Raw genomic sequence first — 27415 nt, forward strand, 5'->3', positions numbered from 1 at the left:
ATTTCCACACTAGGTGCGGAAACCGGTTCATCTTGTGACACTTCTTTAGGTTTCTTTTTCCATGTTTTATTCATTCCTACTTGAACAGTTTCAACATCAATCTTCCCTTCTGGAGTGACCAGTATATGATCTGATAGGTTCTTTCTCATTCTGCAGGTTCTGGCAGGGTGTCCTAGTTTGTTGCAATGATAGCATACCATTCCAGGTGTTCTCCATGGTCCATTTTTCATTCTACCATTCTTCCTCCTGCATGTTGTAGCAGTGTGACCGCTACCATGGCAGATCAAACAGGTTGCTCTCCAACTAGTTGCCGCTTGATAGCCACCACCACCTGATTGATGGTCATAGGCATTATACTAGTTTGGATTCCAGTTCACAAACGATTTAGGAAAAACTCCTTGAGTCCTTTGAGGATATCTCCCAGTGTTGTGCATAACAGACATGCATTCAAATTCTTTATGCCCAAACTTGTTGCATGCATAACAATTTCCATTGAATCTATTGGATCTAGGCTTATTGTTTAGAAAATAAGGAAAATTATTGTAGGCCTTATTTCTACACACATTAGCAGTATGTCCTTCCTTGAGACAATTAAAGAAAATGGGTTTAAAATTTTGCTTACCTTTATCCTTTGATGTCGGTTGCTTCTTTGATGCTCCATCTTTTGTTCCAGAGGTCTCACCTTCCTCATAACCAGAAAAACCAAGTCCAGTTGTATTCTTTACCGGTTTTGCTAATTCAAGCTTTTATTCTAGCTTAACGATACTCTTAATGAATTTGGCAAGTATTTCCTTTGACTCAGTGAGTTCCTTGGAAATAGAAGCGTTAGATTCCTTCAAGGTTGCATTCTCAAAAATAGCCATGTTTAGTTCACCTTGCATTTCTTCTTTTTCCACTTTACTCTCTTGGAGATGAGCAGTAAGGGCACTGATTTCTTGCTTCAGCTTGGAGATATCATGATCTTTGTCTTTTACCAGATCTTCAGCTTTCCTCCAGTTCTCAAGCTCTTGACACATTCAGATAGTCAGTCCTTCTAGTTCCCTTCTTAGGTTGGCAATAGATTCATTCAGTTTTTCAACTTCTTCAACTAGGGCTTCCATGTCTGCTTCATCAGAAGAACTATTTTCAGTAATCTCCATCAGTTTCTCAGCATGCTCTCTTCTTTTTACCAGAGAGGCCTTATATTTGACTTTGAGTTCATCAAAGGCTTTCTTAGTCTGAGTGAGATGATGAGTAAGTTCCCTCATAGTGTACTCCCCCATATCTCCTTCCAAGTGGTTAAACTTATACAAAGGTTGGCTCTGATACCAATTGATGAATACTAAGAGGTGGGGGGGGGTGAATTAGTATACAAAAAAATATTGAAATTAAACTCTTAAACAGTTTAGTAGTTAACCGGTATAACAGATTTACTAACAAACCGCTTAAGACAAATGCAAACCAAACATCAAATAAGGCATTCACCCACAAGAGCACAATCACCATAACACAAGAATTTTTGACGTGGAAAACCAAATGGGAAAAACCAAGGTGAGCAAAAACTCACAAGTAACTATCTGCAGAATAGAAACTAGACCGGTTAAGGTCAGATCGGAAAAGGTCATACAATGTTCTTCACTAGAATGGATCCTGTTAGGAATCTAGATCTCTATTAGGAGATAAGTCCTGTTAAAGACTACCTTGTGAGAGGATTTTAGATTCATAGTTGTGAACCACCTTGTTAGAGGATTTACAAAGGCTTTGCAAGGCCTACCCGGTTAAGGGTTTTAGACTTGTCGAAGATGTGAGTAATCAACAAGTGAGTGATCTAGATACTAGCACAGTATGCTTGGTTAGATCCATGATAGCTCATTGTTAATGCACATTTAGCATTACTTCAGTCTTCAATATCTCCACACTCTGTTTCTTCACATAGACCTAATCTTCTCTTCTATGATCGCACATACAAAACCCTCATCAACTACTAAAACCCTATCAACTCCTAAAACCCTAGACATGATGTCTTTATAAAGGAATCTGATTTCATGTCGGTCCAATAGGATTATATTGCAAGTTCCTAGGTTCAGTGCATCTAGACACATTTGGTAACATGACACAAAATCACCGCCAAAGTGTTAGTGGATGATAACTCATCACAGAGTAATACTGGTTCATACATTTTACCGATTACCGGTTATCAAAATGAAGACTAGGAAAAATGTTAACTACCGCTTTGTTCCTTCGTACCACTTTGGGATCCTTGAACCACTTGAGGTCTTCATACTGCTTTGGGTCTTTAGTCAGTTTGTGACTAGTTAACACCTTCTACAAAACACCGATAGTCTAAAAGACTATAATACATAATACCGGTTGGAACAATTACTGGTTGAGCATAACTCATACATAAGGAATTGATCATAAAACAAGTGTGTCCATCAATGAAAATCACACCATCATCAAAATGCCAACAATAAGCACACTAAGGACCTATCAGTCGGGAGTCCTGTTTGAGAGTTCTATCGACAGATTAGATGAAAATAGATATGACAAGGCAACCAGTGAAATGCTTGAGACTGGAAAGGTTGGAAAACCGGCCGAAGAGAGAAGAACCGGTAAAGTGGCTTGGTCAGTAACTGTCCCTTGACTGACTGGTAGTGACAAGTTGGTAGTTTGATGAGCTAGAGTCAACATGGAAAACCCACGATTGGATAAGGATAGAATGTACAATGAAGGGGTTGTTGTAGGGGTTGGTCAGCTTTAATGAAAAGTCACTCAAATCACGGGACATGTTGCAAAAGGACAACAAAGGGTTGAGGCTTGAGGTCTGGATGACAACTACGGCCTAGCTAAGAGATTGAGAAGATTGAGGCGATGAAGGAAACAACTTGATAGATCTCTTTTTGACTAACTGAAGGATTTGCAAAGGAAGTAAAAAGAAAATCACCAAGATTAAAGGGTGTGATCAAGGAAACACTACTATGGCGGAGATATGCTTACAGATGTCTGAAGGATCAGATCTTGCATATTTGATTAGATTTAGTTTGTCTCAAAGAAGGTGAAGAAACCCTAGCCACCTAAGTTTTGAATGTGCGTTCGGTGGGAAATCTGGGCTATAAGAAAATGGCCTAAGAGATTGTTTTGTTGCTGCTGAACAGAGTAATATTGTGTTATTGCAAAGTTTTAAACTTTTGCAACAAGAGACAAGATCAGCCAAGTGCTCAACAAGCAAGTGAGGCATAGTAAACCTGGTTGAGGTTTTCAACCAGTTGGAGAGAAGAACCAGTAGCAACTACACCAACAAAGTGTGAAACCGATGATGTGCAGAGAGTGAGGTGCAAGTCCGACAAAGAAGCAATAGGTGTAGAGCAGGGAGAAGAGTGAGTCAATAGAAGAGGAGTATTTGACCGACATAGTAAGATATATGTTAAGGTTGCAAGATTCACTTGTAACATGATAATAACTTATGTATTTGAAGTCTGAACTGTGAACACTGAGTTCTAGCTCGGTGCAGGGATTGGTTCTCCTTTGGGTTGTAGCCCATAAATCTATCAGGGGTTGTAGCTCCTTGGGTTGGTGCCCTAAACTGTGTAACCATGTTTTACTATGGGGTTGGATTGGAGCAGTAGACTCCAGCAACATTTCTCACCAAGGTTTTCCTCATATATACTGGTGTTATGTGATGTTTCCTTGTGAATGTATTCTTGAGTTGGTTTTCTATACTAACCAATAAGTTTTTCCTATGCTTGTTTTACCTACTGGTGTCATCCACAGAGAAAAGTCTAGAAGAAAAGATTTGAGAACCACTGATTCACCCCCTCCCCCTCTTAGTGGTACATTATGTCTAACAATTGGTATCAGAGCCTAGGTTCCTAGTTAGAAGAGTGTTCTCCAACTTGGGTAGTTTCGGGCCTATGGACATAATGGTTTGTTCAGCATCTACATATACTCTAGTTTTTTATGGCTCAAACTTTTTCATTCGGAGTTGTAGAATGGAAATTTTTCTATCCTCTTTAGGGTTCGATGTATCGATGTCAGTAGTTGAAGGTCTCCCTAGAAAGATCAGTGTTCCTAATGGAAGTGTAGAAGAAAGAAGAAATTTGTGCAATGAAGAAGCCATGCAAGCTATTTTCAATGTGCTCACCGGTGATGTCTCTTCATAGATTAATAGGTTTAAGACAACAAAGAGCTTATGGGAAAGATTGAAGAAGCTCTATGGAAATGAACCCTCAACAGTAGATCATGTATTTGAAGGAAATATGAGAGATACATCTCATATTCATTTGAATGAGGAAGATGGATCTTCTTGTTGCCATAGCAGTGAAGAAGAAGGTGCTCAACTTCTGGTGGCCCAAGAATCTAAAAGTGGTTGGGCAACCACCTCTCTTCAACAAGAGATGTTGAGCAGTGATGATAATGAAGAGGAAGACATGGCCGAAAGATCTTGCCATATGGTCTCTTCTGATGATGAGGGAGAAGAAGAAGTTGACCTTGAAGGAGAGCTTGTAAATACATTTGAAGAACTCAGTAGGGTTAAAAGAGAATACAAGCTATTCAAGAATGTTGCTATTGTGGAACATAACTAGTTAGTCAAATGCCTTGAAGAATCAGAGAAATGCATCTCAAAGCTGAAGGCTCGGTCAAAAGACACCAAGGTATGTCGGTGTGAAGATCTAGCGTCGCAAATAGAGATAAAAGATAGAAAACTTCAGTAGCTTCTTGAAGAAAACAAAGAGGAGAGCTCACCTGCTAGATGTGCTCCTTGGAAGAAAGTTGACCTGACCACAACTTGTGTGGAATTGCAGACCAAGATGAGGATCAATCCTATAGGAAGATACCCTCACACAAAGCCCAGAGGTGAGGAGAAGATTGTGGAAGAAAATATCATTGGAAGCAGGAGGAAGAGGAAGCAGCAAAAGAGACCTCCCACAGGCAGAGGGCAAAGAAATGCTACCACTCATAGGAGGAATCATGTGTGGGAGAAGAAGAAGAGATCATATAGAAGAGCTACTCAGAACGAACAACCATGGCCTCTTCTCAAAAAAGAAAAGATGGGGATGCAAAACTAGCAAGATCTCCTCATGCATTGCAATGTAAACAAGTAAGTCATATGCAATCATTTACTGATTACTGCTTTACCTATAAAGCTTATGGTCCTAAGGTAAGGGAGTGTAGAATCAGATCTAGAAAGGATACCATAGGATCTCATAGAAGACATGTTGATAGGAAGAATGTATCTAGGAGTAGATATATTCATGTCTCCTCTCCTAGTTATGCAAATGTTGTTTTTCATAACTGCAACGGTCTTGGCCATAGAGAGTTTGAATGCAGGAAGAGGAACTTGTAGTGATGGGGAGGCTAGTATAACAACTATGCTCTACAGAAAAATGAAAATAGAGCATATGGAAGGCAGAGATCTACATGGAATTGGAGGATATACGTTCCGGGAAGAGTAAGAGGTCCATCGGTCCCTGCTGCTAGTCAAAGAAACAGTAACAGGAGGAGATGGTTAAACCCGTATGTTAGAAGATTCCCCAAACATGAAGTTGGGATGGATTTTGTGTGCTACTATAGAACCACTTCTGGTCATTGTGAAGGATCAAGAAGAGAAAGGTCCCATCTGCAGAAGAAGGTAAATCCTGCTTCTTGGTTTGAAAAGGGGAAGAAAAGTGAGATCAAGCAGGTATGGAGAAAGAAGACCATGGATCAGAACTATGCACTCAAGGCACAAGTAATATCTCCTAAATCATAATGGAGAAATGGGATCCTAGGGGGAGTAATGCACATTGAATTTATCATTCACCCCCTCAGCAATGAAAACAACAAGAAGATCATGTTGTTGTTGGTATAAAGGAAGAAGATGACAAGAGTGTGTAGGTGTCTTTTTTACTACACATCTACTAATTAGTGATTGATTACCTCAGCAAGATTCAATGAGTAAAGGTTAAAAATTGGAATCAGATGTTAATCGGTATGTATAGGATGTTACCGGTATGACTGCTAATAGGTATTTGCGGGTTATGTAAGACAATGATGTTGGAAATCATTGCAGTAACCCCAGTAGGAGAGAATGCTGAGTTTATGTCTCAGGTGGTATTGAAAAGACTTGAATGACATATGTTGGCCCCATGATTGTTCATAAAGGCATGCACGCCTTTGGGCTAACTCGTTTTTGTTTTCTGGCATGATGATAAAATTGTCTGGCATTGCGTGGATCCAGGATCATGTCTTAAGCTGTGTTGGTTATAATGGATTTGAAGGATCATCAGATGATCACTCATGCAAGATAAACCAACTTAAGATGAAAAATGAAATTCTGGTACTGCATCTAACCGGAAATAAGGACCTGAGGTGAACAACTCAGGGGGAGTTCAAGTGCTCATCATGAAAAGTCTCATGATGAAGGGTTGGTTTGCTTGAACTAGTAAAACTATTGACTACTCAAACTGAAGGAGATGGAATTTGTGAGGTGTTGCAGTTTGATCGGCAGAAGAACACTATTCACTGACACATCAAAAATTGGTGTCAGTTGATGGTTATGTTCCCCACCTCAAGTGTTGTGACTTGAGAAGATGTAACAACTGGTGATAGGATAACAAGTGGCATCAAAGGAAGGATTGCATCCAATGAAGATAAAGGGGGAGAAAGTATTTTGTCTATGACCGATGGATACAAAGAGAAATAATATGCTGACAATACCCTTTGTCATTGTGTCAAAGGGGGAGAAGAATTCTGTAGTATGTCAGATACTACAAATGTTGATATCAATGCCAAATGGAGAGATTGTTGGCATTGTATTTTCATTGATGTCAACCGGTATGGGATGTCTACCGGTAGAAGAGATGTATGTGCAACACTGTTATGAAGGAATAAAGAATGTGGTATCTTGGATATCACCTTATGTTACTAAACATCGGTAAAGGAAAGGAAGGTGACATAAGAGGTCATCTATACACAAGCTAGTGCCTAACTTGTGTGATGAGATGAAGAATTGTTGTGAGAAGCTACCTGTGATGAAGAGGCAGAGTGTTATCTGAAACACTTCAACACTGGAAGAGAAAAAAGAAACTGGTATGCTATGAGGTTGCAAAACAAGAAGACTCCACTGGAAGAAGTTGCAATCATCTTGGAGGAATAGTCAGAGGAAGTCTGAAGTGGTTGTCACTCTGATAAACTAGTAGAAGAAGGAACATCCTTGATCAGGAAGAAAGGATGCATAGATGAAAGTAGAGGACATCTATAAGTGGTAACCGATATGTAAGTCTACCAGTTATATATGCAAGGTGTAGTCATAGAAGGTCTCTCTATTGTGGAAATAAGCACACTAAGTACCTATCAATCAGGAGTCTAGTTTGAGAGCTCCATCGAAAGATCAGATGAAAACAGATATGACAATGCAACCAGTGAAATGCTTGAGACTGGAAAGGTTGGCAAACTAGTCGAAGAGAGAAGAACCAATAAAGTGGGTTGGTCGGTAATTGTCCCTTGACTGACTGGTAGTGACAAGCTAGCAGTTTGTTGACCTGGATTCAACATGGCAAACCCGCGGTTGGATAAGGATAGAATGTACAATGAAGGGTTTGTTGCAGGGGTTGGTCAACTTTAATGAAAAGTCACTCAAATCATAGGATGTGTTGTAGAAGAATAGAAGAGGGTTGAGGCTTGAGGTCTAGATGACAACTATGAGCCAGCTAAGAGATTGAGAAGATCGAGGCAATGAAGGAAACAACCCAACAGATCTCTTTGTTACTAACCGAAGGATTTGCAGAGGAAGCAAAAAGAAAATCACCAGGATTAAAGGGCGTGATCAAGGAAACATGACTATGGTGGAGATATGCTTATAGATGTCAGAAGGATCAGATCTTGCATATCTGATTAGATTTAGTATGTCTTAAAGAAGGTGAAGAAACCCTAGCCGCCTAATTTTTGAATCTACATTTGGCGGGAAATCTGGGCTATAAGAAAATGGCCTAAGAGATTGTTTTGTTGCTACTGAATAGAGTGAATATTGTGTTATTACAAAGCTGTAAAATTTTGCAAGAAGAGACAAGATCAACCAAGTGCTCAATGAGCAAGTGAGGGATAGTAAACCTGGTTGAGGCTTTCAACTGGTTGGAGAGAAGAACCGGTAGCAACTACATCAACAAAGTGTGAAACCAGTGATGTGCAGAGAGTGAGGTGCAAGTCCAGCAGAGAAGCAGTAGGTGCAGAGCAGGGAGAAGAGTGAGTCGGTAGAACAAGAGTATTTCACCGACAGAGTAAGATGTATGTCAAGGTTGCAAGATTCACTTGTAACATGATAATAACTTATGTATTTGAAGTCTGGACTGTGAACACTGAGTTGTAGCTCGGTGCAAGGGTTGGTGCTCCTTTGGGTTGTAGCCCATAAATCTATCAGGGGTTGTAGCTCCTTGGGTTGGTGCCCTAAAGTCAGAGGTTCTAGCTCCTTGGGTTGTTGCCCTAAACTATGTAACCATGTTTTACTGTTAGGTTGGATTGGAGCAGTAGACTCCAACAACATTGCTCACCGAGGTTTTTCCCACATCGAGTTTTCCTCGTATATACTGGTGTTATGTGATGTTTCCTTGTGTATGTATGCTTGAGTTGGTTTTCTGTACTAACCGATAAGTTTGTCCTATGCTTGTTTTACCTACCGGTGTCATCAACAGAAAAAAGTCTAGAAGAAAAGATTTGAGAACCACTGATTCACCCCCTCCCCCTTTGAGTGTTACATTGTGTCTAACAATACAATATGTCAGTTCAATACATTACATATTATACAATCAATAAACCATTTCCAAAATGTGTCGTGCTAATCTGGAATGTGATATCCTGTATCGGTCCATAACCTAGAGCTATCTTCCGGTAAAGGCAAATATGTGAACTCGATTAGACCAATAAGAAAAACACCAAATCCAAACTTCCAATCCATGTCTTTGACATAACCAAATGATCTTCAGATGATAACAAGTCATCATCAACTTCCTAGGTTGTCGGTGAACCATATACCAATGACTGTGCATAAGCCAATATCCATGTCGAGGCCACAATGTGTTGGTGCGACAGTAAACCAATATAACCATAGTGTCAAATCAACAATGTAGACCTCCATAAAGATAAGTGTTGACATCAATAACAAAACCAATGCAACACATGACGAAGTCATCCATAATACCAACAAAATCTTTGCTCTGATACCAACTAGTGCAACCATGGATAGGAGGATCCCCAAAGAGGAAGTTGGGTTCATGCATCAAGATCTGTTGCCCCCATATTTGGCCTACCTAAAATTTTAACTTCAAATCAGTCTCAGTGCTGAGTAAAGGTCCAATGAGTGTTTATGCATAAGAAATAAGCATGTCATTAGAGGTCATTACTAGTCAAAATCTATAAAAAAAAAAAGAATTTTGAGAATTATGACAAATTGAGGGAAACTGATTAACAGTCAAGATCTACACATCATTTCGTATCACATATCCAACTTTCACCTGAACCCAGTTCATACTTTGTCATATTTTAAACTTTCAATTTTTGGTGTTTGTTGCTCCCAAATGATTTAAATGTCTCATTTAAGGCTTCATCATGAGGTGTAAATAATTGTGTGGACCTTTTTCCCTTTCATTGATGCATGTTTTGAATTTCAAGACCTAACTCCCTACCGTTTGAAAGTTATGCCATTTTTCTCCAGCCAAAGCAATATATTTAAAATATTTAAATTATTTCTCAAATAATAATTTAATATTTTAAATTGTTTTAATATGTCTGATTGTTTGTGCTTAAAAAGTTTTTCAAAAGAATTGGTTGCACTCTTCCTTGTTTCCTCTCTGTGATCAATGGTTTCTAAGGTCTAAAGGATAGTTCGTGAAGCACAAGGTTAGAAATAATCACTTTTTGGGCATTCTTAACCTCATTTCTTGACCTTTTGCCAAAATGGTTAGAAATGCTCAGTTTTTGAGCATTTCTAACCTATATTTCTAACCTTGTTTCTTAACCTTGCGGGTCCCACTTTGTTAGAAAGGTTAGAAATGCTCAAAAAATGAGCATTCTTAACTCTTTTTCATAAGAAAAGAAAAGAAAAGAAAAGAGAGCTTCAAGTAGCAGGTTATCAGTGCACTAAAGATAGCACCATATGCACCAAATGGATTTGATGAGGAATATTTAGAAATTTTCAAGTAAATGCAGCCATTTGTTTATAAGAGCCAAACTCTGCAAACTATGTCAACATTCTCTTTACCTTTCCTGGAATGGAAATTCTGGAAGGGATATCAATAGGCACCAAAGTATAATGGATATGTTCTAACACCCCTGGCTGCTATGTTTGCATAATGAATAAGAGTAAACAATACATTGACATGTTTGATAAACCTCAGATAAGGGAGCATGGGCATGCCTGAAATGTGAATATGGATGCGAAATGTGGAAGGCATAGATAAGATGCGAACTAAATTTGTCAGAATGCCTCAATGAATTGTCATCTCAGGTAGTGATGTATAGCACGCAATCCGTTTGACAAAATTACATAGTAACCCAAGCATGTAAATCTTGGTTGAAATAATGCAGAATGTGGAAGTTTTGACTTGGCCATTGTAGTATTATACCCTAAATGTATGCCTTTAAATATGCCATGACATTCATCATAGCATAGAGGATAGAAGATGCAGCTGCCTAGAAAGGGCATGCTGAATATGGAGGTATAGCTAATGCACATGGAGTGTTTGGCAAAACACCATGTGAAATGTGATAATGGAAGCATTGACAAGGCGTTTACTATTTGACAAGTCACCACAAAGGAATATGTCACCCAAGCTGCAAACCATGGAAGGAGATCGTGGGCATAGGGAAAGCACAGACAACGCACGTGAATAGTTTGACAAAATTCCTCAAAGAAACGTATCTCATGGCAGACGTTGATCGCAAAGAAATGTGGTCATATGGAACATATGATCACAGGGTACACATGATTATGTATATGTTGAACAGTCTTTAGCAGTTTCAGCAAATGCTTCTCGCAGGTGTAAATTGAAACTAGATTCCACAAAATCATAGTCAAAGATACTTAGTTAGATATGCAAGTAAAATGATTAAGGAAAGACAAGGTGCGTATATTTTTTGACAGAATGTCTTAGGCTGATGTGTTTTGATGGAATGCAATGATTGCATGAAATGCACAATATTGATTTGTTGATGAGTCTTAACATTATTTTTTTATAGTTGTTTGAAGGAATCAATGCGGACATGAATGCACCATGGCAGCCCAGAAAATGCATGTGAATTGTTTGATAGAATCACATGGCAGCTTTAAAGGCATTATGGGAGTATAGACTATGCATGTAAACTGTTTGATAGACTCCCTCAAATAAACATGGTCTCATCTATGCATGAAAACTATGGTAGGCGTTAACTCCAGCAAGGTGGTCTCACAACATGGTGCATGTGCATGACCACGCATGTAAATGGTTTGTCAGAATCCCTCAAAGAAATGTGGTCTCATGGAATTCGATGAATGCAGGATATGCATAGAATGGAGTTTGCGAGGAAGCTCTCAAAATGTTTGAATTGATGCAGCACACATGCATTTAATAGACCACCTCAAAAAGATGTCATCTCATCTAATGCGATGAATGCAAGATCTACAAATTTCTTTTATTAAGTTTTAAATCTTTCAGAAAGTGCAATTGGCAGGTGTAAAAACCAAATTCATCAACCTTTGTTATCATCTTTTCCAGCTGCACAAAGTTGGAGAAATGGACATGACAAATAGAGGAAGAAAAGCATTAGATTATTGGTGATACATGATTCATATATCACTCACATTGTATTTTACCTGCTTGCAAGGCATAGAAACATATTGTAATTGCATTTTATTGAAGGTATAAGGATGTGTGCAATTTATTGGGCAGATTGTCTTAATGATAAATGTGGAAACATACGCAATAGATGAGGTCCATTTTGATATCATAGTTTGAAATGCTCTGGTAGACATGTATCCAGATTGTTGAAGGTGCATAGTAGTTGTTTGATGGAATGTCACAAGAGATATGATCACATGATAGGTTCGCAAAGTGTTGTATACTCATGGTATCTCACAATGTTACCTTGGTTAAATATCAAATATCTCAACAAATTTCTTGTAATTTCTTATATTTTAGAATGGAGGTTTAATGGAATGTGGGATGTTTTGAAAAGGGATTCATTAAAGAATCAATCCCTTAAGTTCTTATGGAGAACCTTAAGTTTGTCATTTACTTTCCAATGGAAAGATATATTGAAAGTCCAAATGAAGTGGATGAAGACAAAGAAGTACCTCAACATAACTTATTACTTTGTTTTCATCAAAATTATAAAGTTTCAATTTGTTCTTTTTGTAAAAAAGTGACTTATGTAAGTTGTTCTTTTTGTAAAAAAGTGACTTATGTCGCTTATTGTAACCAAAGGTTAGGAAATTGACTTTTTCTGTGCATAAGTGGGTAAGTTATTAACTCATTGAAATTCACGCAGAAAAGAGTTAGTTATTAACCCAGGATTAAAGTTAGTTACTAAGGTGGTTATTCTGGGAAGCCTATAAATACAAGGCTATTTGTAATGCATTAAAAAAGAAAAAGGAAAATTTTTACAGAGGGGAAAACTCTGTTGGAATTCTAGGAGAAACTTGTAATGACATTTTGATTTGCGCCATGTATAGAAAGGATTTCAGACTTGTATATTTCCAAAAGGGATAATGAAGAATACCTCTTAGTTCGTATGTTTTAAATGTATTCATGTGTTATCATTGCCGATTTCTCGTATGTCAAATTGGTAGTCTTTTTATGCATATATGATCTGTACAATTGATGTGATGATGCACAAGCAACCTTTGGTATCTCAGTTTGAATGTGTTGAAGTGTCTTATCTCTTCGTATGTTGAGATTTGTCATTCTTCTTTATCATCATCTCATGGCTAAGCATATTACCTTATAAACTCCCCTTGTATTTTTTTGCTAATGTTGGTAAATCTCAGTTGATGGTCGTATGTCTATTGTTGGGGTTTCTATCTTTATTCCTCTTTAGTTTTATGTTTTCTCCTTTATGTACTTTCAGGTTAAAAGTACACAAAATCCTAAATACCCCTATCATACGAGGGAGTTGCCCCTCTCAAATGTAGAGGAAGATCATGTTTCATAGAATGATCTCTCCAACCGTTGGAACATTTGTCACTACTCATTAGGAAAAAAGGGTCAGTGTTAGGTAAACAACCGTAGTTGAAAATCTATTTACCAACAGGTTTTTGGTGACTCTACTAGGGAGCGACATACTAGTGTGCTTTGTTCCTCAGATATTGTAAGGTACCTTCTTCAGAATGAAGGTTTGCGACTTTGTTTGAAAGATCTAATCTAGAACAATGGTTTGGTACAAAGGAAAGCTGGAAAGTGATATTGAAAGTGATGATGAAGACTATCTATATCTGAAGAAGCAGGTTTCTGATGAGCTCATACAAGTTGAACTCCTAAAGAAATTTTTTGGTGGCATGCAATTTACTCTTGATAAGATTCGTCCCTCTTTATGTCAAGTGTTGAAAAGCATTGAAGAAAAAGATGGAAAGGAGATTGGTTTTCTTGCTTGTGATCATTTACCTAAATCAACAAAAATCAAGATAGATGAAGACAAAAGTGACCTTCCTCCTATATCAGTTGCTCAACAAAATCAAAGTCTTGATAATCCTGAACAAGTCAACTTCTTGAAAAGTTTCTACACTGAAAAGAAACTTGATCCTCATAAAATTAGTCCCTCTCCAGTTCAGACTCTACAAAAGGTTGAGGAAAAAGATGGAAGAGAGAACCAAATTTTTTCTCATGATTGTATTCTTGAATCAACAATGGATCATAAAGCCGATGCTTATTCTCCTCCACCCATTTCACAACAAAATCAAGTTCTTGATGATTCACATCAAATTTTTGAAAAAATTCTATGGAAATAGGAAACTTGATCATGATAAAGTGCATCCTTCTCTGCTTCAAACATTGCAAGAGATTGAACAAAAAGATGAGAATCTCACTGATATAAATTCGTATGAGAAAAGTAATGAAAGGAGCTCATTAGAGTGTGTATATGCAGAAGAAGATGAAGTCACATTTACTTGTAAGGATGCATGTCAAGAGAAAGATCTAAAGGTGAGTGAGATAGTGAAAGAAGATTGCATTGAAAAATGCCATGAGAACTATGAAGATTGCCATAGCAAAGAAAAAGTCTTCTATCAACCTGAAAACAAAGAGCTTGAAGATGATGAATCAAATTCTTTTCAAACATGCATGCAACCGAAGCTTCAAGAAAATGTTGAAGAGGAGAGGTATAAAGATGAATCTCCTATAGTCTCCATTCCAACTTGGTTTCTCCGTTCTTCTAACGATGACTTTCTATGTTGAGAAGATATTCTCATTCATCCATCACTAACAATCAAAGACGAAATATTTTCCGACGAAATCAAAGGTATGACACCTAGTGAACAATCTTGTATGGATATGACCAATGGAGAAGCAACCATAAGTAAAATTTTGTAGACATATTATTTATCTTCAAAAATGGAGACTTTTACTAAACTCCTAGATCAGCCCCAAGTGAAAGAAGACGAGTCACTGAGCATCCAATCTTTATCATACATGCAACCTGAATATGAATTTTTCAAATTTCATGAAGAGTGTAATAAAGAGGAATCATTGGGACAAGAGAATACAAAAATTAATGTAGATATTCATGAGCAGGTTGAAAATGAAATCTATGAAGGTATAACAACAAATGTCCCTATCTTGATGGAATTGCAATCTATGCCTTATGAAGTATTCAAGGTTCAAAGAAATCCTCCTTTTGAATATTTAAATCAAGAAGACACTCATATACAAGAGGATAGTTCCGGGAACTGTACCAAAAATGCAGAGATAAATGAGGTAATGGATGATCTAATGAAGGAAGCCAATGAAGTTAATTCTCATAATGATTGTATTCCAAATTGGTTTTTGAAGGCTTCAAGTGATGACTTCTCCTATGGTAAAAGTGTGTACCTCAATCCTTTGTTTTCAGACGAGTGCATTTCTACAGGTGATTTTCAAGTTGATACTCAAGAACTAGATTCAATGGTTATGTCAACTCAAGTTTCTTCACATTACAAATTATACAAAGGTTGTCCAATTTGTGGATTAATTTATTGTAAACCAAACTATCAGAGGGATCTTCAGATAGAGGATATAGGTATGCTTGAGAATATTCCAAAAATTGCCAATAATGTTCAAAGTGGTACCCAAATCCTTCAAGAGAGCTCACAGATTTATGATGAGATATGGTTGTTTGGTTCATTTCTCAAAGATATTTTTCATCTTCAGCATGTTGATTTTGCCAGCCTATTGAGCTTATAGGTGCCACATGGATGCATGCCACTTATCTGTAAAGGTGCCTATTTCTCTCAACCTGTGAATGGTTTTGTATAATAATCCTGAGGAAGTTTGAGGTAGTCTTTGCCTACCATGTACATACTTTAGTTAGAAGTTTTGTTGTGTTCGTCCCATTTTTGTTTTCTGTCTGGTTTCTCTAGCTATTCCTTGTGTTGTTTCCTTTCTGACTCTATAGTTTGAAATTCTTTGGTAGACATGTATCTAGATTGTTGAAGGTGCACAATAGTTGTTCGATGGAATGTCACAAGAGATATGATCACATGATAGGCTCGCAAAGTGTTGTATACTCATGGCATCTCACAATGTTACCTTGGTTAAATATCAAAGATCTCAACAAATTTCTTGTAATTTCTTATATTTTAGAATGGAGATTTAATGGCAAAGTGGGATGCTTTGAAAAGGGATTCAATAAAGAAACACTACTTTCTATATTGTGAAGAACATCAAATTTGTTCCAAATAAGAATTAAGACTTCCAATGATGGAAAACACCAACTTGTGAGGATTTGGATAAAGTCAAGTGATAACAATCAAGTGAAGTTACTTAGTATATGTAGAGGTGGTTGGAGAGCATCTCCTCAAAGACAGGTTATTGATGTACAAATATTTCTTCTTGTCAATGATCATTTTATCAATGCATGGGCGTATTGCAACAATCAATCCCTTAAGTTCTTATGGATAACCTCAAGTTTGTCGTTTCCTTTCCAATCGAAAGACATATTGAACGTCCAAATGAAGTGGATGAAGACAAAGAAGTACCTCAACATAACTTATTACTTTGTTTTCATCAAAATTATAAAGTTTCAAGTTGTTCTTTTTGTAAAAAAGTGACTTATGTCACTTATTGTAACCAAAGGTTAGGAAATTGACTTTTTCTGCGCATAAGTGGGTAAGTTATTAACTCATTGAAATTCATGCAAAAAAGAGTTAGTTATTAACCCAGGATTAAAGTTAGGTACTAAGGTGGTTATTCTAGGAAGCCTATAAATACAAGGCTATTTGTAATGCATTAAAAAGGAAAAAGGAAACTTTTTATAGAGGGGAAAACTTTGCTGGAATTCCAGGAGAAACTTGTAATGACTTTTTTATTTGCACCATGTATAGAAAGGATTTCGGACTTGTATATTTCCAAAAAGGATAATGAAGAATACGTCTTAGTTTGTATGTTCTAAATGTATTCATGTGTTATCATTGCCGATTTCTTGTATGTCAAATTGGTAGTCTTTTTATGCATATGTGATCTGTACGATTGATGTGATGATGCACAAGCAACCTTTGGTATCTTAGTTTGAAAGTGTTGAAGTGTCTTATCTCTCTTTATGTTGAGATTTTTCATTCTTCTTTATCGTCATCTCATGGCTAAGAATATTACCTTATAAACTCCCCTTGTAATTTGTTGCTAATGTTGGGAAATCTCAGTTGATGGTCGTATGTCTATTGTTGGGGTTTCTATCTTTATTCCTCTTTAGTTTTATGCTTTCTCCTTTATGTACTTTCAGGTTAAAAGTACACAAAATCCTAAATACCCCTATCATACGAGGGAGCTGCCCCTCCCAAATGCACAGGAAGATTGTGTTTCACGGAATGATCTCTCCAACTGTTAGAATGTTTGTCACTGCTCATCGGGCAAATAGGGTCAGTGTCAGGTAAACAACCGCAGTGGCAAATCTGTTTACCAACAAGATCAAAATAACATAATACAACACAAGAGAGAGTGAGAGAATGCCAAATCATGTGTGGATCAATTCATAGATTCAAATACAACTACTGGTAACATTCAGCTTACATGTAGGCAAGTGCATTATTATAGGGATACGTCCATATGCATCAATCAAGAAGCCAACATCAGATTCAAATTACAATCTATTGTTCTATATCCTGAATATTGAATCTTCTACAATCAAATACATCATTATATAGCATTCAGGAACAAACACAAAGCACAGACCAACAAGAGGGTCATTCGGGCATCGAAGATCATCCCACACGTGATAAGTTATCTCCACAAATCCAAGAATTGCTCCACAAGATCCGAGAACACCAACTAGCCATTAAGCTCAAGCATCCGGGGGAAATAGGAAAATTGCCATCCAATCCAGAAGCGATAACTATTTCGGAAAGAGATCCAAATAAAACATGGATCCAGAACAAGAAAGATGAACAAGAATAAAGTTCAAATCCAACTCCGCAAGAGAAATGATCAACCCCAAGGTATCCAGTAACTCTTAGAAACAAAACTGCTGAAAAGAATAAAGAAACTGAAAGGAAATATTTTTTAGTGATGCAAGATTGCCAAGAACCAGGGATTCTCCTACATCACTTATGTTATTAATGGAGGATTATCTTGTTTTTCTCTACTTTTCCTTTAATGTACTCTTTTTGATAGATCATGCTAGTAACATTCATGAATTATTATCCTTGTGAAACATTTCATTGTTTTCCATATGAATAAGACTATCTTTTGTGCCATGGGTAAGGATTGCTCTCCATTTTTTAAAGAATGTAACTGAGATAGTGACCTCATATGTCTTTATGGATATGATTAAAATTCGCAACAATTTCTTTGAAGAAAACCTTGTAAATGCCTTTTGGACTTCTCTTTTCAATCACTATTTTTATAAATTGTATTTTATTTAGTACTTTGATGTCATGATAATTTTGAGACTAGCGCTCATGATTGCATCTTTGTGATACTGACATCAAGTATTCTCTTGAAACTCTCAAACATTCCTCTTTTAAATTGTCAATGTATGATATTTTACTTGATCTACTCACTATTTTTCATTGTTTTATCTCAAACCTTGATAGTTCTATCACCAATTGGCAAGACATATTTCAAGTTTACTAAGGATTGTTAAAGTCTTGAAGGCTTCTTTACAATCTATGATTGTATAAGGTCATGATTAAGAACTTTGACTACTTACCTTACAAATATAAAAATATATACACCCCTATGTGCTTGATAAGAGAACATGGTGCATGTGCCTCATTGATAACTGTGAGAGTATTATATAAATGAAATAATTTGTTTCTTTGAAAAGTACAACTTGAATGGGTTTGAAACCCTACCTTTCAACATGCTTCTTGACAAAAAAATGTAACTTGGTCCTTAATTGTTGTTTTAAGCTTTCAAATTGTTCTCCATATGCAAGGATTCCTGCATGACCATGTGATATGAGTTCAAGTGAAGCTTCTCCACATGTTTTCTACTATCAAGACACATATTTCACATCAAAAATCATCTTAAACAACTCTTCACTCCTTCAAACTATAGAATGCCTTGAGGATCAACTTCTTTTAACTATTGAACTAAAGATGACAATGCAAGAATGACTTGAGATATGATTTGAAGTCTCAGTCTAAGGTGTTTGCTGCCATTAGGGGCTTGCATTTGGAGAACTTGCAAAAAAGATAGGTTTCCTTAATTAATAACTAAATTTTCTTTAAAACCCTACTTCAACCACATGCAACGTGAAATATTTTCTTATTTTCTTTTATTAGAAACTTTGAAATCTTTGACCAAAAGGGAGGAGAAAACATTTAACATTTAAAACTTAACTTCATAAAACAAAGAATTTTCATTAATACTCTGACCCCTTTTAATCATTTAAGACCCCTTTAAAACCTCCTTCAAAGACCTAGGGTCTCTTATAAAGATATTTTTGGTATAGGGGTAAAAATAGGTAACATTGAGATAGATCATTGAAAAAACTAATTGAGGGTTTACCAAAATAGAATAAGCATTATTACACAAAATAAGCCACCTGGACCAAAAATACTCAAAGTGGTCCACTCTAGGAGAAAGAGGGAACCCAAATACATCACAATACATCCTTCCAAGATGAATCCAATGATCCACACACACCAATACATTCTCAAAAGATGTTTCCAAATATAATGTGTAGATATCACAATCAATCAACCAAAGAAAATATTTTGATGCGAAATACCTCACACAGATCTCCACAAGCCATGGTGAGACTCATAACAACTTCTTAATACATCTTCCAATGCATATTCAAACCCAAAGAATATGATCCAAACAAGATAACTCAAATAGACACATCGAATCATAACACAACTGAATATCCCAAACACGAGTCAACAAAGCTCTCTTGCAAAACAAAGAAACCACTAGAGAAGCACACTAAGAATATTACATGAGTCATAAAATCACATCCACAAAACCACAACATAATCTAAAACATATCTAGAGGCCACTGAAGACTTTCTGGACTAGTTTGACAGACACACTTAGTGCCAGAGAACAAAAGTAACCATCCAACTCAAAATGTCATAACCAATGTCAAAATTACCAAATTCAATCTACAATAAAAAAAACACAATGACAACAATCAGGAACGTATCCAAACCAGAATCCATCTGGATGACCAAGTTTGACATCAATGACAACCATACAAGCTCATACTTCCAACAATCTCCCCCTTTTTCATTGATGGAAACACTTGAACAATGCCACACTACCCGCATAAATATCACAACTCTCTCTCCCCCTTTCACCTCAAAGACAAATGGCATTGCATGATATACTGACCAACACACACCATTGCTCCCCCTAAGATAGTAACAACATCAATCCAGGAGATAAATAATAAGCATTGAATCTCCCCCTAGAAAGATGCACCACTATTATGAATCTAGTTGGGAAAAGGAGGGGAAATAACCCCTAGTTTTGACATGAGATACTCAAAAGTATCCTTCATCAACACCTTAGGAAAATTTCTCCCACTTATTCTTTTATAGAAATGTATTCCAATCTGACTTCCTTCTCCCTTAAGATATGATAAAAAAATTGAGATATGTTTTAATCTTGAATGCATTACCAGATTCTTTGAAATGTTTATAGCATTGGTATTGTCATATATAATAGGAATAGCTTCATCATACATCACTCTCATATCTTTAAGATTTCGTTTCATCAACATAAATTGAGTACAACAAGATGTTGCCATGATATATTCTACTTCTATAGTAGATAATGACACCAAGTCTTGCTTCTTACTTAACCATGAAACCAATATGTCTCCCAAAAAGAATGCACCACCACTAGTACTTTTCCTATCATCAATGCTTTTGGCCCAATCAATATTTGTATATCCTTTCAACATGAAATTTCCATGCTTCTTTTACGAAAGACTACAATCCTAAGTCCCTTTCAAGTACCAGAAAATATTTTTCACTTCTTGTTCATGTTATGTCTTCAAATTAGCTTGAAATATCACAACAAAACATACATCTTGGATAATATTTGGTCTAGAATAAATTAGATATAATAGTCCTCCAATCATATATTTGTACTTCTTCTAATCAACATCCAGAGAAGTGTCATCTTTTCCTAATTTGCAACCAACAATTAATGGGGTGGTAATTGGGTTACAATTTTCCAATCAAACTTTGTTAACATCTCTCTAACATAATTAGCTTGAGAAATAAATATTCCATCTTCCAACTAAGTAACTTGTAGACCAAGAAAGAATGACATTTCAATAATCATTGACATTTCAAATTCCTTCTATATATCTTTTGTAAACTCTTTACATAGACCATCATTTCAAAATGATATCATCAGTAGACAACAACAATCAATATCTGGAATCATGCCTCTAAGTGTAAAGACAAATTGCTAAAGGGGTGAAATGGAGAGTTGGCAATGGTAGGAAAGTTAGATTTTGGGAGGATCCCTAGCTTTTTGAGAAGCCTCTGATTGAAATTCCTAATTGAGCCCCTTTTGTTGCCCCCTATATTAGAGTCTTTGGCTCCTTGGTTGAGGGGTATTAGATAGGTGATAAATGGAAGAACATTGAAAGTATTCACCCCGACCTTATCAATCTTAAGAACCATGTGTCTTCTGCCTAGTTGTACAATGAGGAAGATTCCCTTATTTGGAAATATGAACCTAAAGGCAACATTATTGTCTCTTCAATGTATGGTGTTCTTTCCCCTGCCCTCTTAGAGAATCCCTTTTGGTCTAAAGCCTGGATAAAGGGTCTTATCTCTAAGATCAATTTTTTCTATTGGACAATCCTTCAAAACAAAATTTTGACCTTAGATAATCTTAAGGTTAGAGGCTTTTCCTTCCCAAATAGATGTGCTTTATTTCTTGTGGAGGAAGAGTATGTGGACCATTTGGTTATCCACTGTTCCTTCACTATTTCATTTTGGGAAAGATTTCTTAAGAATTTTTGCATGGATTGGGTGTTTCCTAACACTATTAGTGAATTTTTCCATCCTTGGAGTTATCATTGGTCTAACCCCTCTTTGAGATCTTTGTGGCAACTATCTCTCCCTCATATTCTATGGGGGATCTCGAAAGAAAGGAATAATCGTATCTTCAGGGACACTTCTCTCACCCAGGCTATTGTTTTCTAGAAAATTCAAAGGGCTATTGTGAAGAACATTGGGATCATTGGGGATCCTTGCAATTCTGCCAACCCCATGGAAACTCACATTTTCAACTCCTGGAATTTGAAGAGTGCTGGTAGTACTGATCCCAAACTAAACAAGAGACTAGAAGCCAGATGGCACACTCCCCCTCATGATTGGCTCAAAATCAACTTTGACGGAGCTGCCAAAGGCAATCCTGGCCTAGCAGGATGTGGTGCAATTCACAGAGATGAAAATAGCAATTGTAAGGAAATGATTGTTGTTCCTATAGGTTGCTAAACTAACCACATGGTGGAAGCTATGGCTTCTCTCTAAGGTATTCTCTTGGCTAAAAGATGGAACTACCCCTATCTATGGATTGAGGGAGATTCTAATAACATCATCAAGTTCCTAAAAGGAACTTCTAAGCCTTCATGGACTATCAACAACATAATAAATGTTGTTAGATATATCATCAACACTTTCGAGAAATGCTTCATTTCCCACATTTATCGTGAAGCTAATGGTCCAGCTAACTGGGCAACCAACATGGCGATCAATCACAACAATATGGTTACTTGAATGGGTGAAGAGGGTCTCCTTGATGACGTTAGATCGATTATATTCATGGATCGATACAATAGTACCCCAAAGATCATAAATGAACAAAATAATGATTAAACAGATTAATAGGAGGGCTATGAGTAAATATAATAATGTCAGTACCATTTATTATAAGACAAAAGCCACATTTTCCCATGCTTTAAGGGTATATGTGGTAGCTTCAAGAAATTTCTTGCCTATAGCTCTCTGCAACTCTCAGCCTTCTATTCTGAAAAGCAAAAAAATGGGAGGAAATAAATGTCACTATGAACCTAGCAACTGTAAGGAGTGGAAACAAAAGGAGGTTGTTTGGAACATTTTGCAAAAACTGGAGGAAGGGCACCTTGAAGATGGGAGATAAAACTAGCTCCATTGATGAAGACCTCATTGCTCAGGTCACGGGTCTCCATAGGGAAGGAAGCAATTACTGCAGAGACATAAAATTGAGCAAGGAGGCTATTGAGCAATACCCCAAAATGGCAAAGGAGAAAAAGTGCCTAGTAAAGCTAAGTAAAACCTACTACCCACCTAGGGCATTTGTTAAGCCATGGAGGGAGGTCTTGTTTGCTATTATGCATTATGTTACCTTGGATGGTAGATTCACAAAAGTGTATTGCTATCATTTTTTATTGCTTAATCATTTAAGGTATGATGAAAAAGTTAATATTCCATATTTCCTATTGTGTTCAATGAATGCTACCATTAAGGTCCATAGAGAGAACCCTAAGGGTGATATAGCCACACATCAAGGTCTTATGGTGTTAATTTATGACCATCTAAAAGCCAACCAAATTGCCCATCCTCAACCTTCTATATCTGAGTCTGAGGAGGAAGGGTCAGATTCTGGTTTTTCAATGGGTGAGGATTTTGAAAGCGATTTGATGAGTGATTCAAAGGAGATTCTGGATGACTCTGAAGCTGAAACTAGTAAGAAAAGAAAACAAGTGAGTACCAAACCCTCCTCCTTGAAGGGTAAGAAAAAATCTAAAGAAAAGGTTTTCCAGATCTGCTCCTCCTCCTCCTCAGAGGTCTCTAAGGATTCTGAGAAGGATGAACCCCAGTCTCCTTGGAAAAAGAAAATTGAAACTTCTATTTAGACAAGGAACAAATAGAAGAGGCAGGAAGATAATGTTATGGAGCTAGAGGAACAAGTGCAGAGAAAGGATCCTAAAGTTGACCAAAAATTGGAGGAGGAGACCACAGGGGAAGGTTTTGATCAGAGGGTTGATGGAAATGTTGATAAGATCACTAGTAGCAACATCCCCAAAAATGAATAGGACAATCCTAGTGAGAAAACCCCCCCCTTCAAATCCTCCCACTGAGGGAATGAAAGGTTTTATGGACACCATCGATTGTTTAATTAATAGTTACAAGAAAGTTGTGGAGGATAATAAGAAGCTGAGCCACAGGGTTCAAATTCTAGAGACAATCAGTATTGGTGGAGGCAAATCTATGGTGGAATATGTTCAGGATTTGACTAAAATTGTTGCCAAAGTCAAAGAGATCAGAGATTCCTTCAACCCTAGGTTTGAGCAAATTGAGAAGGACCTGATAGAGATAAAAACTAATGATAATGCTATGGTCTAGAGAATGGCAGATACTGACAACAAATTCAACAAAATTGAAAAATGCCTCAAAAGTAGTACTGAACAAAGCTATAGCATTCTGAAGGCCTCGGCCGACAATACCAAAATTCTCATTAGCAAATTGGAGGACGAGAAGGATTCCCTGGAGCTAGAACCAGACATTGAAGGTATGGGAGAAGTGCAAGGACCTAGAACAAGGACCAGAGGCAAAAAGAAGGAGAAGAAGCCAAACAAGGATATGGAAGAACTCAAAGTTGCTTCGGCAAACTATGACCAACTAGTCAATAAGGTGGTAGATCTTCTTAAGCCTTTATAGTTGTTGTTTATCTTTTTGTCTTTTCTCTGGTTTTTCTACTTTGTTGTTCCTTTCTTTTGCTATCCATTCAGATTACTGGCCTTTTTGCCAGTCGTTTTGTAAGTTGTTTCAAGCAGGTCTGGATGCTTTTTGATGAACTTTTTTATGCTCCCATGTTAAAGGTTTCAAGTCCTTAAAACCCATTTTTCATATTAATTAGAACAATCAACAACTTGTTACCTTTAACCTTTAACCTTGAAATAAAAATTATTGTCTGCAATACCTTTTCTGAAGTTTTTCTATCACAAATATTTCTCCAATCTAGCATACTAAGCTTTAGGTATTTTTTTGAGTCCATACAATGATTTCTTTAACCTACAAACCATATCTAGATCATATGATGATCTAAATCCATCTGATTACTCAATATATACCTCTTCTTCTAGTTCTCCATTCAAAAATGTTGACTTAACATCCATTTGATATACCTTGAAACTCTTACAAGTAGATAAAGTAAGAAACATTCTTATAGATTCCATCCTAAATACTGGAGCAAAAGTCTCCTTTGAATCATTACTTTCAACTTGTGAGTAGCCTTTACATACCAATATCGCTTTGTTCCTTGTAACCTATCCTTGTTCATTTAGCTTATTTTGGAGCACCCACTTAGTTCCTATCACATTTTTGTCCTTTGGTCTATGTACCAACTCCCAAGTCTAATTCTTTTGTATTTGATTTAGTTCTTCTTCCATTTGTTTTACCCAACTTTTTTCTTTTCTCGCTTCCTCGTATGATATAGGTTCCACTAATGAAAGAAAATAGTACTTTTCTTTCTCATTTACCTCTATAACACTTCTTCTTGTCTAAACTCATTTGTTTTTGTCTTCAATTATCTGATCTTGAAAATTATTCTTTTACACATATTTTTTTGGGGTCTTAATCACTTGTTTAGGTTCTTCTTCTTCCTCTTAATTTTCATTTGTCTTTTTCTCATATTGTCTTCTGGATTTGTGTTTTTCTTTTTCTATATCGGTTCAGGGGTAGTTTAATCCCATGCTTCACATACTTTCACATGTGTTCTCTCCACTATCTTGTTCAATCTCTTATTGTAACACTAGTTGGCTTTGTTGTTTGTTGCATATCCCAAGAATATTCCTTCATCTTCTCTAATATCAAACTTTCCAAGATCATATTCATCTCTTCTAATATAACACTTACTCTCAAAGATTTTAAAATATTTCATTGTAGGGGGTCTTCCATTCCATAGTTCATAAGGTATCTTAGTATGATTTACTCTTGTTTGTACCTTGTTAAGAATGTACAAATAGTAGTATGCATATAGCTTATTTACAATATACATTAGCCAAGTTAGCATCCTTCATCATAGTTCTATCCATTTCAATAACAATCATATTCTTCCTTTCTACCACACCATTCTGCTGAGGGGTTCTCAAAGAAGAAAAGCATCTTCTAATACCATCTTTATCACAAAAGCTATCAAATTCATTTGAATTAAATTCTCCACCTCTATTAGATCTTAAACTCTTGATTTTAGCATCAATTTAAATATTTCAAAAGCCTCAAATTTTTCTTTCAAAAATGTAACCCATGTCATCCTAGAATAATCATCAATAAGTAACATGAAATACCTTTCTCCATTAAGTCCTTTTGTCCTTGTAGACCCGCTAAGGTCTATATGAACTAGCTCCAAGGGTCTTGAAGTGGAATACTCCTTGTTCTTGAAACTCCTTTTTGTTTGTTTTCCTAATTGACATTCCCTGCACATAATATTAGTAGGCATGATAATCTTTGGTAAATATCTCATAACTTTAGTATTACTGATCTGTATCATGTTGTCAAAGTTAACATGTCCCATCCTTTTATGTCATAACCAACATTTATTGCTTGATGTCAAAAAACATCTACTTCCATTCTTGTCCTTAATGAAAGAAACATTTCCATTTCTTCTAATACCTTCCACTACCATTCTTCCATTTTTTCCTTTTCTAAACATACATTTGGTCTTACTAAATAAAACTTCATAACCTTTATTGCATATCTAACTAACACTTATTAGACTATGTCTCAAACCTTCAACAAAATAAACATCATCAGTTTTATGCTTACCATCAATTGAGATACTTCTTATTCCACAAATAGGTACAACTTCCTCTCCTGCAAATTTCATTGATCCACCATCATACTTCTTGAAATTAATGAGCTTATCTTTATCTCTGATCATGTGATTTGAACATCCAAAATCAATGATCCACATTCTCGGTTCAACCTTAACTTGCAGTGTAGTCTTTTCGATTGCTATCTTTTTGTTATCTTCAACATCTTTATGTCTTCCGAACATATCCTGGTTCTTCTCTTCTATTGCCAAGAATAAATATTCTCATTCGAGTCCTCACAATCTTCATTCTCAGATGAATGTATCTCCATACAATAAAAACTCTTTTTCCCTTTATCAACTATCATTTTCTTAAAATCATACATCTTCTATATCTACTTTTTTTTTCATCATTTGGTTTTTTATAATCTTCCTTATACATACATTTAGAAGCATAACAACCAATTATACCACAATTAAATTATTTCAAGGGTAACTTACCTTTGTGCTTTCTAGTTCCTCCCTTCAATCTTCTTGCAAATTTTGCTTCAATCTCATCTAGGTTTATACTTGTTTTTGGTTCATCTTTTGATACTTTTGAAACATTAAATGCAACTTATTTCCAATAGGTATTTATATGATCCATATCTTGAATTTCAAAAGAAGATAATGTTCCTATGAGTTGATCAATCAAGTAATTATTCAGATAATGATACTCTTCAATCACACACTTCTTCATATTGTAAGGTTTAGTAAGTGTGAATATGATCTTTCTTATGACATCGCCTTCTTCTAAAGTTCCACTGACTGATTAGATAGCCTTAGAAATATCATTCACTCTGTGCATGTAGTTCTCAATGTTTTCATCATCTTCCATTCTCAAACATTCATATTTTTATTACAGATTCATCAACCAAGCTTTCTTTGTCCTAGGATCACCTTCATATGCATAACACAACTTGTTCCAGATCTCCTTAGCTTCTCTCAATCCTTTAACTTTACAAAATACTACATCACTCAAACTACTAATAAGTACTATT

The sequence above is a fragment of the Cryptomeria japonica genome, chromosome 11 (genome assembly GCF_030272615.1).
Source record: "Cryptomeria japonica chromosome 11, Sugi_1.0, whole genome shotgun sequence".
NCBI classification, from domain to species: domain Eukaryota; kingdom Viridiplantae; phylum Streptophyta; class Pinopsida; order Cupressales; family Cupressaceae; genus Cryptomeria; species Cryptomeria japonica.